Raw genomic sequence first — 16,491 nt, 5'->3', positions numbered from 1 at the left:
ATAGATGAAAACTCTTTCACCAGGAACTGAAACTCTTCAACATGGAATTGAAGGAGATGAGAACTCTAGCATTCTTTCCCTCTTGGTGACATATGTTAAGACTTAATTAACTGAGAGCTGAGGGGAGAAGGCAAGTCCCTTGGCCACACCCATTCAGAGCCAAAGTGCAGCCTTCCCAAGCTGAGTTGCATATGGCATGGAGAGGGGGGTCATGATTTAAATCCAAAGAATCTTGCTCTCTTGACTGAACTTTAAAAGATTTTCTTGAATAAATGTTTCTTCATTTGCTACATGGCCTAAGGACAGTTTTTAGAAGATATAAGTGGTTGTTTTTTTAATAGATTATACTAGTTTTGCTTGTTTTGCTGGGTAGTGGGTCTTTGGAACCCCTTTGCTGACATATAGAAGTGGAACACTTAGATTTAGTTTTCACCATTTATGAAAGAAATAATATCTACCTTACAGATTTGTGTTTAAATATGACAATATATGTGAAGGATTTTGTAAACAACAAAGCATATGTGTTAATATGGTGAAAGGACATCTGGATAACATTTATAAGACAAATATTAATATTTTCTTCATAATTTGAATGTTTGAGTCAAGAATTAAAAGTAGAAAGAACATATAGAATAAATAATAATAATAATGATGATGATGATGATGCCTGGAAGTTGGGGAACACAAGCTAGATTTTTTTGCTTCTTTCTTTCTTTCATTTCTTTTATCTTTTTTTTCAAGCTAGATATTTTAAATCCACTGGCCATAACAAACTAATAGCAGACCCCTTCTCCCAATTACTGAGCTTAAAAAAAAAAAAAAAAAAACAGTGGGAAGTTTCATGTTGGCTGCTTACCTGGTTCCATTTTTCTTTGTTATTAAAGTATAAGCCTTAGTCATTAGTATATGAATGTAAATTGCATATGAATGTAAAGTCTCTTCATTTTATAAAATCCACAAATTTTCAAACACTAGATTCTAGAGTTAAGTTGAAACAGCTTATATTATTTTTGTTTATTTGCTATTTGGCCTGAATTGCATGTTGAAAGAATTAGTTAATATAAGTGTACAAACCTAAGATTAGCATATAATTTGCCATCCAAGCTGTAACATTTTTAAGAGTAAAAGTAGATACTATGAATAATTTTGTAAGAACAAGGGCATACATTGGGCAAAATGGATTATTGCGTCGTCATATGGATACCCTATTCTTATCTGAAATGAGATGTGTATGTAATACGAAACCTTCTTCTAAAAAATTGAATTAAAATATTGAAAAGAAATATTGAAAAGAAATTATTTCTTTCATATATCATCTTCTCTTGCTTTCTGTCTTTGTCTCTCTCTGGCTCAATACATTAATAAATCAGATCCCAGCAAGTTGAAATAAATTACTCGCTCAAAGTCATAATAACTCACAAGATATTTAGGATCATAATTTGTGGATTTTGATTACCAGTACAGTGCTATTTCCACTCAGTGAATAACAACATTGAATTTGAAAACATCAAAATCTATTTATGAGTCCAGTTTTACAGCAGCAGTTACATATTTTAGCTAAGCTATAGCTAGAAAAAGTGGCCAATTTTGTCTGCTGATAATTGAAACACATAAATTCTGACCATATAGAATATACTTTTAAGGTTTTATAATAAAAAAATGGTAATGGGATGATATAAGAACATAAACAAATGTTAAACCCAATATCAGAAATTCTGTCAGTGGACACATTAGGGAAATGAGGGCAACATAACCATGCAGGAGAGTTTTTTTGTTTTTTTTTTTTATTTTATGTGAACTCATGGATGTTTACTGCCCTTATTTCCTATAATTTCATAATAAACTTGTTGGAATTTTCTTCATTAGTAGGTATTCTCTAGTGTAAACAAATGGATTTTTAAAAAATTGTCAACACAGTATGCTTAGAATTTTACTAACGTTACTTCAAATACTTCTTAAACAGAGCTTTGTTTGGGGGATGGATTCCATTTAATGCTGTTCTGAGAAATTGTCCTGACAAAGCACTGGTGTAGAGGCCTGATAACCCCTTCTTCCTACAGAGAAAATTTGCCTTGAAGGGCTTCTTTTCCAAGTTGTATGGTATCTTCATTGGTACTGACAGTCTTCTCTTTGTAATGCTGAAGAACTGACAGCAGCAGCCATTTTTATTGTAATCTAGAAATCAAGTAAAATGGTACTGATCTCAAATAACTAAGAATAGGGAAAAAGAGCTTTGTCTACAAAATCTGGTTCATTGCCACAATTTCAAGTATTAGACTTGAATCTAAATTATATCTCCCATGAAAGTGTCACATTCATTTAATATCTGGCTTTGATATCTGGTGTCTGGCTGGTACCATGACAATAACTAAGAATCTTAATTATATGTCCTTTACTTGGGAAATGGATTAAACACACACACACAGACCCCCTCCATGAAGAAGGTAAAAGTATTTTTAACTTAATGACATGATATGAAATAAAGCCAAATCAGGAAAAGTTATTTTTTTTGGCAAATCCCAGTACAATATTGAATACTATCAACTAAATTATATTTTAATAGCCAGAGAGCATAAATATAATGCTAAACAGCTCAAAAAGGGCAAACAAGCAAATCTTAATATATATGGTCTGTGTACTTCTAACTTATTAAATTTTTAAAAATTTGATTTTCATTGATCAAAACACTGATTTTTATGAAAAAAAAATCCCCTGAATAGCTGGTGTATAATTTCTAAAATTGGCAAATATTTTACTCACTGGCAGGGGAAATGTATATCTCACAATGAGATTGAGAAAAATGTTGATTGGGAAGCGTATGGATGTTTCAGTTTCCCCATCAAGTAATTACATGACAAGAGGCAAAAATTTTGCAACTCACCTACAGAAGGGTTAATCGATACATATTTTGAATCATTTATTCATTTATTTATTCTAAAATATTTAAGTACTCTAAGTCACTGTTAGACACAGTATACCTAGAAAGGTACTTCTATATCCAAGATAGAGTCACTTTTGCTTCAGCAAAAACAACCATAAAAATTAAATTAAGCTTCTTTCCTCCTTTAGTCCCTGTTTCTCAAAATATCACTTGCCTCCACTATTGCTTCACTTAGTTTCCAAAACATAATTTTGTTATCCTCTAAGGCCATGCTACCTCTCTTCTTTAAACATGTCTATTTTTACTTGAGTCATGAATCAACCTTTGAATCTGAACTGGATTTTCATAGACTGCCTGCTGTTTCATTTTTCTGATTGCCAGCAAGGATATGGAGAGCTGAATGAGACAGTGATGTCTAAGTGAAGAATAAGATCCTACGTACTCTTTCATTATACAGCATTGGACACTGATGAAAGAAAGATAAAAATAACTATAAAAGATACATGATCAGTTCTGAAATAGCTTGTAATTTAAAGAGAAATCCAATCACACTAATTTTTTTAACTCTTAATGAGGTTAATATCTTGCTTACTAAAAAGATGTCTTTTATTTTCTATTATTAGTTGATGTTAAATAGTGACGAAACCTAGAAGTTTGTGAAGAGGAATATGCAGAAGTGACCCATGGCCAGTTGAATGTATCTGTCCTTAGGACCTTCAATTAGCAAAATTAAAAGTAATAGGAACTAAAAGTAATTGCATAAACACTAGACACATTAAAACAACCTCTTCCCTTTTGCTTTATGGATAGCACAATCAAATGTATTTCAAAACAAGTCTCTAGCAGTAGAAAATTAGGAAATTTAACCTACTGGTCATGCATTTAAAAAATGTAAATGATATGTGAATGTGACTCATATTTCTTCTCAAAAATAATATTTATTTTGGTTATTTAATTTAAAAAACAAAACATATTTTAAGGTAATGTAATATGAAAGCTTGGTAGAAATATTTGTGACCCTTTAGAATAGTTTATGAATTTAGAATAATATACAGTTAAGAAACCACATGAAAGCAAAAATAACAGCTATCTATTATACCCCAGTAAAAAAACTGATCAGCATAATTTTAGGAATTTTTTTCTTAAGTAGAGATGCCTTATGCTTGCCAAGGAATAATTAATTCAAAATCTCTGTGGGTTGGGCAGCCTGGGTGTCTCAGTGGTTTAGTGCCGCCTTTAGCACAGAGCCTGATCCTGGAGACATGGGATCAAGTCCCACTTCAGGCTCCCTGCATGGAGCCTGCTTCTCCCTTTGCCTGGGTCTCTGCCTCTCTCTCTCCTTCTGTCTCTCATGAATAAATAAATAAATAATCTTAAAAATAAATCTCTGTGGGTTGATCATGTACGTTTATATTTTAAAAGTCAGCAAAGTGATTCAGATATCACCCACTATTCTTGCATGTGCCAAGCTCCATTTAAATAGAATAAACCATAAATGTAAGTTTCACTGTTATTGTGCATAGAGTGATAGCTGAACAGACAACATAGAGAAACTATGCATTTAATTTGAATTTGAGAAATAGTAAATTTATAATGCAATCAAAGAAAGCTGTTAATGGGCACCTGGGTGGCTCAGTGGTTGAGCATCTGCCTTTGGCTCAGGTCATGGTCCTGGGATCCCAGGATGGAGTTCTGCATCAGGCTCCCTGTGGGGAGCTTCTCCCTCTGCCTAAGTCTCTGCCTCTCTCTCATGAGTAAATAAGTAAAATCTTAAAAAAAAAAAAGCTATTAGCAGACAAGGATAGTTGTGTATTTTCCTTTATTACTTATATAGGCATATAAATCTCTGAAAATATTTTGTCACTAATACATGATTAAAATTCTATCCCCATTAAAGATAAGGAAGCTGATGCAGAATAAGTTAAAGTGCAGCCTTTTATCACTCTAAATGCCTGAGCGGAATAGGATGTATCTACTTTTCTCAACTAATTATTCAAAACATAGCCATATACTAATATTAATTAAGAATATGGACTTAAGAACAAAAGACCTGACAGTGTTTGCCTATTAGAAATGTCATAGAAGAATAAAATCAATGGAAAGGTTATAGATAAGGAGCTGTTTTGTGTTAGAAACCTTTTTTGTTAACATTATTTGACTCTCTTATTTATTTACGTGAAAGTTTGGATTTTGTGAGATCCTTACCTATCTCAACATTTTGGAAAACAAACTTCATCTCAACACATGATGCTAATGAACAAAATAAAATTAAAAAAAAATTAAACTATCCACAAATTTAACTAGAATCGCAGTCAGCAGTAGGAGAAACATTTGGTTGGTTTATTTAAGAAAGGCATTACTTGCACTTGAATAGCACTGCATTTGTTTATATCAACAAAACATTAGTTTCTGTATACTCTCTCAATTTTTGTCACAACTTTCCTGCCTGCATTAATCACTACATTTAAAGCTGAGTAACCTGAAGGATTATGGGAAGGAATGTTCTTCAGTTGTTTCCCAACGTGACAGAACAAAGTCAAGATTAGCACATAAGAATCCACACTCCGTAGTGCTCTTCTTCTTAAAGGCTACAGTGCTGATATAAACATTTTTTGGATTTTTTTAGAGACTTTTTTTTTTTTAAGTAATCTCTACACCCAACATGGGGCTCAAACTCACAACCAAGAGATCAAGAGTTGCACACTCCACTGACTGAGCCAGCCAGGCACCCCCAATATAAATTCTTAGTATGTGCTTAAAGATGAAAATGCATAAGAGATGCTGAAAAAAGGTGGAACCCCTTATTGTAGTCAGGTAATCTGACAAGGAAGTTTCTGAAGATTCTGCCTTTTTGGAAGTGTTTAAGTCCTCAGAAAGGAAATGTGAATTTTTCCTGGAGAGTTGAGATATTCATTTTTCTCAAAAAAAAAAAAATGGGTTTATCCATATATTCTCAGTGAAATCTTTATGATTTATGATACTATGGCACAGTAAATAATCCATCTCAATGCAGAGATATAATTCCATTCTTATTATATAACTCAGTGGAGGACCTATGGGTATGTGTACCATTTCTCTGGCATTTTTTGTTGTAAAAATTATAAATATCATTCCAAAGTAGGAATTTTTGAAAGATTAGAGTTTATGCAGTGTATTAAACAAATTCATTCACCAGGAGAAGCAGCTCAGCACATTTGGGGACTAGGAAGGACAGCAAGACTACACCAGAACTTCAAAATTGGACCATATCACAATAGTATTTAGCACAATGACTTACAACTATGCAGAAATATAGTATTCCCAGTCCTGAAGGCAGTGGGGCCCAAACCCACTGGTCATGAGTAGTTTCGTTAATTTACCTCAGTGTGTCATGAAAAAAATATCTTTTTCTGTGTGTATTAAAATTGAAGGAAATTTGAAAATCATGGAGCCCAGACTGCAATGAATGTGAGCTACAAGAAAAGTAGGAGAGCAGGTGGAGGCCCTTTCATGCAAAGCCTCATAGTTCATGGAGAAAAAATTAGAATTTAGGTGGGAAGGCATTTACAAGGAGTGACATGATTTCATTTATATTTTGATAAGCTGCTATATGGAGAGTGCACAAAGCAAAGTATTAGAATTAAAGAGCACTCCATATGTTCATCATTAGGTTGACCCTGGGGATGTTACTTGCTATCCCAGTGCCTCAGTTTTTATCAAATTATCAAAGATAACAGCATTTGTCCTGGATTTGCATCACAGGTGTCTTGTGAAGGGAAGTTGTATAATGTCTGTGCTTGCCCTGAGAAGGTAAGACATAAAAGGAATCTTGTTATTTCTGTTACTGACACCACACAATCCAACTGCCAACTCTCTTAAAGATCAGTTTGTGAGCAAGGGTTGATTGGTATATTAACTTCCCAGAAGGAGAGAGATAACAGAGCAGTAAGTCACTGGGGATTGCTTTGACACTAATCAGTTCCCTGTGGCCATTCTACTCAGGATGAAGATGAATAGCAATAGAGACACATATTCATCTGTGACCCTTTGCTATCAATTAAGTTTCCTGAATAAACCATAAAGGCATGTAATCACTTCACTGTTATATTGCTATTTTTCTGCTTAAAGTACTTTAGGAGTAAGACATGACTCTTAAGAGTGTCCAGTTCACAGTCATGCTGCAGGTATTGAAGAAGACAAGCATTACAGATCTACCCTGACACACAGCAACCTGTAGGTCTTATACAGATAAGGTTTTCAAGATGTCTAGATGTGAAAAACCAAAACACTAATTTCTGTTTTGTTTCACAGAGTGTAGAGTTGTCTTTTCCTTCCTGAATAAAGAATGTATTTGTTTGTTTGTTTAAATATTTTATTTATTTATTCATGAGAGTCACAGAGAGAGAGAGGCAGAGACACAGGCAGAGGGAGAAGCAGGCTCCATGCAGGCAGCCCAATGCGGGACTCGATCCCAGGACCCCAGAATCACACCCTGAGCCAAAGGCAGATGCTCAACTGCTGAGCCACCCAGGCATCCCAAGAAAATGTTTTTATTCCACTTTCTCAAACTATATTTAAAAATGAAATAAAATAACATTATGGTGACATTGAGCTGAAAAAAAGTTTATTTATATATTGGTTCTTTAAATGTACATAAAAGCATGGGTCTCTATTTCAAAATGCAAAATATTTTCAGTGGTATCTGAAAGGCAGTTAAGGAAGGGGTTTTTAGAATGATAAAAACACTAGAGCAAGAGAATACTAATGTGATACAAGGGAAGTTACTCAGGAAAGAGAGAGAAATTGATGAGAGGGGAATGGATATTACTATATGAAAAGAAAAGGACGGATTAATTTTAGGGATGACATCCTTGAGTATGTGACTAAACAAAGATCCAAAGTAAGAAAGGAAGGTTTGGCCTTTGATTGAAGTAGGGCCATCTCATCCATTATTAGAGGAGAAAAAGGCAAAAGTACGGTTGCAGTTTCATCAAGTAGATATGGAGTATAGAAATCTGCCTACCTTTATTTTCCATTTTAATTTTTAAGCAAGATCATCATCTGTGAGTCAGTCAAGAAGAGCATCAGAGGAGATTTGAGGGGAAAAAAAGGTTGAGAATAAGTTCAAATAAAGGGACATAAGCAATCTCATTGAGTGCTACAGTTTCAACTTTCTTAAATTCACTTCACTGGGTCACCATTGCTCACAGACCTGTGTTCCTTAGAAGAAGAAACTTTCCAAATCAAGAAGATTCCCTTTGTTCTTATGAAGCAATTCTCAAGAGAGTTTTGTTATTCAATTGTGAGTAATGAAAATAAGTAATGAAATCATGAAAATAGCACCAATTTAAAAATCAGAATATCATTCAAGATTTTACTCCACTGTACATAGGCTATGTTGGTCTGTGGCAAGTTCCTTAACTGCTTTAAAGAGAAGTTTGAACTGAACTGTAAATGCTGGAAAGAAGAAAAGCAGTTGCCTAGAGATGAGAGGAGGAAGAAGGGATTAGAAAGAGCACAGGGAAACTTTTGGGAGTTAGAGATCCATTTATTATTGGGATTGTGGTGACAGTTTCCTACACATATAAATAAAACAAAACTTATCAGATTTTAGGTTTTAGTGCTGCCAAAGTGAGCACCAGATCTCAGGTCTTAAATTCATGCAATATATTATATTCAATATACAATAATAGGCTTCTAAATGAAAGAAATGGAGTTTGTAGAGTATAACCTAACTAATTCACATATTTTTGTATAAATTTCAAATAAGAGTACACATACAAATGACTCAAATTCTGAAGTGCTCTATAAGACATTTTTTGAAAGTAAGGTTTTATAATATGAAAAGTTTCTCAACCGTGAAAACAATAAATACTTATATCTGAGACTAAATTTAATTGAAGAAGCCTGAAGGAATTTTTTTTTCCTGCTGCACAATAGAGCTAATGTAAGGGTATGCAAGTCTGTCAATACTTTAGCTCAAGATGATAATTGGTACAAGAAGTATCAGTGGATAAGGGTGCCACAGAGGCTGTTATCAGGGAATTTTCAGAAAATGGTGTTTAGCTGCTTTTGTATGCTTCACCCACTTTGCTATCTAGGCATCAAATTATCTCATGTTGCTAAAGCCCTCTTTGTCATTCTTCTCAACTCAGCTGCGGAGAAGCTAATTGATGCGACCCTAATAATATATTTAGGTACTTAATGTGTCATCCCGAAGTAGAATACCTGTATTTTCAAAGAAAGTCTATAGAAGCTTATGTATGCACTCAATCTTATTCCATAATTCAGTTATCCCTCTTATGATAGGTGCTTTAACCATAAAAAAATGAGTAATATAAAATAATCATTTGTTATTTTCTGTTATAAGAAAGAGTTTTTTTTCTTTTTCCTTATTCAAGTTTAACCAGTTATTTAAGCATCCTCTCTAGTTTTACTTTCTGTGTGATGTCTCTGCTCCCAACTTATTTTGCACTTAATTTGGGACCGTATTTTCTAACACTTAATTTTCACTAGTGTTCATTTTACATAGATGGAAAGGGATGCCATGGTAGGAGCTCTGTTTTCTTAGTTTATCGTATATCAAATACACCATAGGAAACAATAAAAATCTTAACAAAGGAAAATCTGTAAATTCTCCAGACTCTTCTCTTTTATGTTACCTCAGCAATACTGGTGTTTCCCCCTGTTCCCATGCACTGGTAGTTTATTACTGCCTTTTACATTGCTAATGAGCTTGATACATTTATGTATAATAACACTTGTTACATATTATTAGATTTACCTGTTTACATTCCGTAGGCCCTTAATGCAGGATATACATATTTTTCACTTTTATATGCTCAGAACTGAGAGAGTTCCTGACACTTAACAAATCATAACTGTTGAAAAGTGAAGGAAGAAACAAAGAAAAAGAAGGAGAGAGAGAGTCACTATTTTAAAAATAAAGGTTATCTCAGGAAATGAAAGTTCAAAGACAAAACTCCATGACATCAGTGTTCACATTCTAAGTGGTCTGTTTTGCATCTACACAGTGTATATTAAACAATTAGAATTATTATTATTGCTTTTAACTGAACTATGAATACAGGCTTGATCTAAACACAGATTTTATGGTTCTACTTACTCTAAGTTTCCAAGCACTCATTAAGGCATATTCCACTTGCTGGACTTTAAAAACATTGGTATATTCCATGTACACACACATTCAGAAGTACAGGAGGCCCCAATGTCAATATTAGCAACACTTGATAACCCTCATTGATTTGGATTTCTTTTCTCAAGAGATAGCCATTGTATTCAGGCATGATAAGATGTGTCATAAAGCATAAACTTACTAAACATTGGATGAGAGTTATGAAAATCTCTACTATTGTAAGACTAGTGTATATTTAATTGAGAAGTTTAACATTTAGTGTCAGGAATTATTTAGTCACTTGCCAAAAGCATGACATATATCTCATGCTACTGTTACTTTTTAAGCACATTAAATGCATTTTGATCAATAAAATTGCATGTTCAGAGCACGTGTCCTCATTTATTTTAGGGAAAAGACATTTAAAATCAGATTGCATGCTGATCTTCCATAAAAATGTTATACTACCACATCTACAAAGTACATTTATATAGGAAAGAGCTCATAATCTTACTTCTGTCCTATATATGAATTTTGAATGATATTAACTAATATTTAAAAGATTTTTCACTTTGTTATTTTTCATTACTATTCTTATTATGGCCTGTTTTTTTCTATTTAGTCTTCAAAGGGATACTAAAAAGGTTGAGGTTAGCAAAATACATTTGTAAGTCAGATGTTTTCATAGCCCTTTACATCTATGCTGAAGAAAAAAAAAGGCATTTTTCATAATAGTTCATAATATCCAACATTTTAACTTCAGAATGAATTTTGAAGTAAAAAATTTAAATGTAGTAGGTTAACATTGAAACTGATTTATTTTCTAATTTAAATAATAATACACAGAAAAAATACTATATGTTTTTCAGAATTGCAAAGAATCTCAAAATAGCCTAAAACAGTTACGTCTTTTTAATTGCATGCATTTCTTAATTTTAAAAAAATTGCATCTCTTCTTACTAATCCTTGTGAAAAATACTCATCTAAAGTGTAAAGTAGTCTTAAGTGACATACCAATTCATACACCTCATGCACCTGTACACACACACACACACACACACACACACACACACAAATACAATATTAGAATTATTGGGGGATCCCTGGGTGGCTCAGCGGTTCAGCACCTGCCTTTGCCCCATACCCCTTTGTCCCGGGCATGATCCAGGAGTTCCAGGATCGAGTCCCATCTCAGGCTCCCAGCATGGAGCCTGCTTCTCCCTCTGCCTGTGTCTCTGCCTCTCTCTCTCTCTCTCTCTGTCTATCATAAATAAATAAAATCTTTAAAAAAAAGAATTATTGCTTAAATGCATGATTTTAAATAATAAGAAATATTCTATATATTTTTATATTCATTCCTAGTGGTCTTGATTACTACCCATGGGTTTAAGTTACTGTTTGGTGTCATTTCCTCTTAGTTTCAGTACTTTCAAGATTCTATTTTAGGGCTAAGCTTCCATCAGATTGCTTATGATGTGTCTAGGTATGGTTACGGCTATGAGTAGCATTCTTGGAATTGTTGAGCCTTGTGGATCACTAGATTGTGTCTGTATGAAATGTAGGTAGTTATCAGTCATTATTTCTTGAAATATTTTTCTGTCCTTTTATCTCCTCTCTTTTTGATATGCTTAGTATGATCACTGAGAATCTATTCAGTACTTTTTATTGTTCATTGTTTCATATTTGATAATATCTACTGATTCATCTTTGAGTTTATTCATTCTCTTATGTCATCTTAAATTTGCTGTCAAATCTGCCTGGTGATTGTCTTCTTTTTTTTTCCATTTAGTCCTTCTACTTTTCAACTCTGGCATTTTCATTTGGTTTCATCTGTCATGTTTATTTCTCTATAATGATATGTTATTCGTTATTTACAACAAGTGCTGTAAAGTCTTTTTCTATGCAATCTAATATCTGGTCCCATCTAGTTTCTATTGATTATATTTCCTAAATTATGTCCAATTTTCCTGTTTATATGCATGTCTTATCAATTTTGGTCAAAAAGTGCAATTCTATAATATAGTGACTCTGAATTTTGTTTTATTGTTCTGAAGTTTTGTTTGTGTTTTTGTAACTTGTTTCCACTTAAACTTATCTGTCTTTCCCATGGTATGTGGCCACTGATGTATATATGTGTATACATTTTTTAAAATTCTTATTTTTATATTTTGTCTTAGCTTTCTAGGGTTTCTTTAGTGTCTAACTAACTAGCATATTTGTCAGCCAATGATTTACGAAGAGGTTACAATAAATAAAACACTATAAGCCCAGGTAGCTTCCATCCTCTTCTGATTAATATCTGTGTGAGTTGGTAAATGAATTCAAAGTTGCAAAAAGTTCTCAAGTCTTTTTTGGTTTTTACTTTCCACTGGGCTCTTTAAGGTTCTCTTGCAAAGATGCAAGTTTTTGTTCAAGGCTCAATTAAACACCCTCACTTCCTCCAGCAACGCAGCTAATTTTCACAGCCAGCCTCCCTTTCTGATAAAGTTACTATAACTAAACTGAGAGTCAGTGGTGGGTCCAGGCAAGAATAAAACATATATTCACTGTTACTACCCAAAATGCTAGCACTTTTTTTTAAATAAAGAATAAACTGTTCTCATTTTGTTGTTGCTTTTGATTGGGGTTTCAGTGCTATGAAATGATAGCACTTTATAATTCAATTTTATACTTATTTACACTTATTTTGGAAGAAAAGACTTATCAATACCGTTAAATATGTGCAATTAAAGGTCCTCTCCCAATTATCTTTAAGACACATTTTTAAATGAAAAATTTTTTATTTATTTATTTATTTTTAATTTTTATTTATTTTTTTAAATGAAAATTAATGTTTACATTTACCCACACATGTATCTTCTCTGTCTTCATTCCTTTATGTAGATCTAATTTTCCATCTGATTCTATCTCTTCCCACCAGAAGAACTTCTTCTAGCATTTGTTACAGAGCAGACCTCCTGGCAATAAATGCTCTCAGATTGTTTCTGTCTGAAAACATGTTTATTTTGCTTCCATTTAAAATTGAATATTGAATTTTGCTTCTCTCAGACTCTTGCAAGATCTGGAGCTATTGTTGCTCAAATGAGTCAGGATGCTATTTTCACATTTTTAAAGGGCTAATATGTTCCAGAATAGGGAAGTAGACATAGTTTTTAAAGCCAAATAAAGAGTTGACTGATCCATGATCATTATTGGCAGAATTTAAATTTTGATTCCAGTCATTTGGCCTGCCCAGCAGTGATGAGATTAAAGGAATGGAAAGCATAGTAAGAGTGCTTTGGGATTGAACTTTTTTTATTAGACCAGCAGAAAATTTCATATATATTACTTTTGCTTTAGATATCAGGTAGCAAATATTAAGTTTCCCCTAAAAATATCACCTATTAGGACTATTCACAAATATAGTCTAATAATTGACTAGGTCTGACACAGTAGCTAATTATAAGTCACCAGATTTCTCAAGAGTTTCTACATCTTAATTGTAGACCAACTTATGTTTTACAGCCCACAGAAGTGTGTATGTGTGGGGAAGTGGTGGAGAACTCATGCACAATGTCATCTAAAGGAGATAAACATCTGTGGGGGTAAATATCCAATGATGATAATATGCAGGAGAACACAAACTTTTTTATTCTTTACCCCAATTAACTTGAGGTAGTCTAAAGATGAAATTTTCAGTTGCACCAAGACCTCCCTGGGTGATATGCAGCTTGGTCCTCTCTTACTTTTTGTTTCTGTTTAATATGCAAACATGAGTGTGAGATCTTTAGTATATTTGATAAGTTAACTTAATATGAATTTAAGTACAGTTTTCCTAAATATTTCTATTGAAATAACTTAAAAATGCAAAAAAAAGAATATTGAAAAGTAATGTTTTCATGAGGCAATAATGCTAATAATGCTATTTTTTTCTTTCAGTTAACTCCATTTAACTTTTGCTTGTGTAGTTTCTGAAAAATCTTGTGTCATCTTTGTACTTAAACTGTTTCTATTTTTCACCTCTTTGCTTTGATATTATATTTTTCTTTGTTTTTTAGCAAGTTCTATGATATCTATAATTTCTAGAACTGTTTCTATTGATGGATTTGTCTTCAGGTTATGGGTCATATTTTTGTGTTTCCTTGGATGCTTCAGAATTGTTTGGATGACAACTGTAAATTTTTCATCATTGGTTTCTGCATTTTATGCTTTTTAAAATTTTTTTTTAGAGATTTTATTTATTTATTCATGAGAGACACAGATAGAGAGGCAGAGACATAGGCAGAGGAACTGCGGAACTCAATCCCAGGACCCCGAGATCATGACCTGAGCCAAAGGCAGGCACTCAACCACTGAGCCACCCAGGCATCCCTTTGCCTTTTGTTATATTACTTTAATTGTATTAAATGTTTTTCAGGCATAGAGTTAAGTTACCTGAAATTAACTATTTCAAAATTTGCTTTTCAGATTTGTTAAGGTGGTTCCAGAGCAGCTATTAGTCTAGAGCTAATTTAGCTCCAATACTACAATAAGCCTTCTAGGATTCTGTGTGATACTTTGTAAATTACAAATTGTCTTCACTAAGGTGGGTATTTCAGTCATTCTTAGCCATGTGTGAGCTCAGAGAATTGTCTGATCTACTGTTTTTAATGGTTCTGTTTCTAGCCTGTTATACTCTCCTTGTATACATGTGTAGTCATTCCCAAGCAAATGCTTGAGAGAAACCCTCTGCTGATTTAACACAAAACAAAACAAAAACTTTGTGTGTGTGTGTGTGTGTGTGTGTGTGTGTATACTTCTCTCCTCATTGGTAATATATACTACATGGCTGCTTGAAATCCAACCTGCCTTTCTTCAAGTAAATACGAGTGTTATGCTCATTTTGGACCTGCTTTGCAGGGTAGAGCAGTCAGCTATGTAAATCATAGGGTCTACACTGTTTATTTCCTTCCTTTTAGGTATCACATCTTTGTGTTACCCATTGTTCATCTGAAAGTTGTTTCATATTTCTTTGGAGATTATCTATATCTACTGTCCCCGTAAAATATCTTGGCCATAATTTCCTATTTTGATTTTCATAGGGATGCATTAAAACTATAGATCATTTACAGGAGAATTAACATCTTTGTAAGTCTTTGATTAAAACTTTTCATCAAAGAAAACACTATTTCTCTGTTTATTTCATTTTATTTTTCTCTAACGTATTTTATAATTATCTTTATAAAAGTCTGAAATACATTTTTGTATTTATTAACTAAGTATAAAAATTACACAGAATAATTTAATACAATTACAAGACTCATGGAACTAGGCACAGTTTACTCACATGAGACTTTAGTAAAACCAAAGGATACAACATAGCAGAAGAAAGTTTAGTATTGGTAATCACGAGGAGTCCAGAGTTCCAGGTACAATCCCCTGGGTCTTTTCTCAATAGAACAGAATGTACTTCATCTTCAGATTTGAACCACTACATTATATGTTTGCCATCCTAATTCCAGGGGAGCTTAGGCACAACTTCCTGGAGGGATCTTTTATTCCCTGCTACTTGCATCGCTAAAAATAAACAGTCTAGCTGGTTAAGCCAACTGAAAAGCATCGTTCCAGACGTTCCTGAATAATGTAGATAAGCTAAAACAAGTATCTTCACAGGAGTTTCAAATTAACATTGCATATTATAAATTACTAGCTAGACCATTCTTTTCTTGGCTAAGGATCATGATCAACTTTCCAGGCTCACTGAAGATAAACAGAGATACTTTGGACCACTGCAAGAAAACCCTATTCTAATATGGTACTTAATATTTTGACACTGTTGTATTATATTTTACATGTCATTTTCTTTGTTTTTGAAAAAAAGAAATGCATTTTTAACCAAACACCCATACACGTATAAATGGAATTATACAGTATTTGTCTTTTTATGACTTACTGTGGCAAATGGTAGGATTTACTATATTTTAAAAGCTGAATAAAATTCCATTGTATGTATATATCACATTTTCTTTATCCATTCATCTGTTGATGGACATTTGGATTGTTTCCATATGTTGGCCATTGTGAATGATGCTGCAAAGAACACAGGAGTGCAGAAATATCTTTAAAATCCTGATTTCGGGCAGCCTGGGTGGCTCAGTGGTTTAGGGCCACCTTCAGCCCAGAGCCTGATCATGGAAACCTAGGATTGAGTCCCAAGTCAGGCTTCCTGCATGGAGCCTGCTTCTCCCTCTGTCTGTCTCTGCCTCTCTCTCTCTCTCTCTCTCTCTCTCTCTGTGTCTCTCATGAATAAATAAACAAAATCATAAATAAAAATAAATAAATAAATAAATAAATAAATAAATAAATAAATAAAATCCTGATTTCAATTCTTTTGGATATATACCTAGGAGTGGGAGTACTTAATTATGTAGAAATATATTTTTAATTTTTTTTAGGAACTCTCATGTTGTTTCTCATAGTAGATGCACCAGTTTGCATTTCCACCAACAGGATCCAGGGGTTCCAGGTTCTGCACATG

General features: G+C 33.3%; 1 long non-coding RNA gene across 1 annotated transcript in view; it reads right to left on the bottom strand.

The window, feature by feature from the left end:
- The window catches only part of LOC140615216 (uncharacterized), a 48,971-nt gene extending 32,761 nt beyond the window's left edge, over positions 1 to 16,210 (bottom strand). The window contains exons 1-2 of the long non-coding RNA XR_012016012.1: positions 15,907 to 16,210; positions 9,645 to 9,741 (exon numbers count right to left, since the gene is read on the bottom strand). This is a non-coding gene — a long non-coding RNA (uncharacterized lncRNA). The remainder of the gene's footprint in view (positions 1 to 9,644; positions 9,742 to 15,906) is intronic.
- Between the last annotated feature and the right edge of the window lie 281 nt (positions 16,211 to 16,491).

Source organism: Canis lupus, chromosome 23, assembly GCF_048164855.1.
Source record: "Canis lupus baileyi chromosome 23, mCanLup2.hap1, whole genome shotgun sequence".
Classification (NCBI taxonomy): Eukaryota; Metazoa; Chordata; class Mammalia; order Carnivora; family Canidae; genus Canis; species Canis lupus.
Note: the sequence above shows the minus strand (reverse complement) of the source record. Positions and strands in the feature narration are given on the sequence as shown.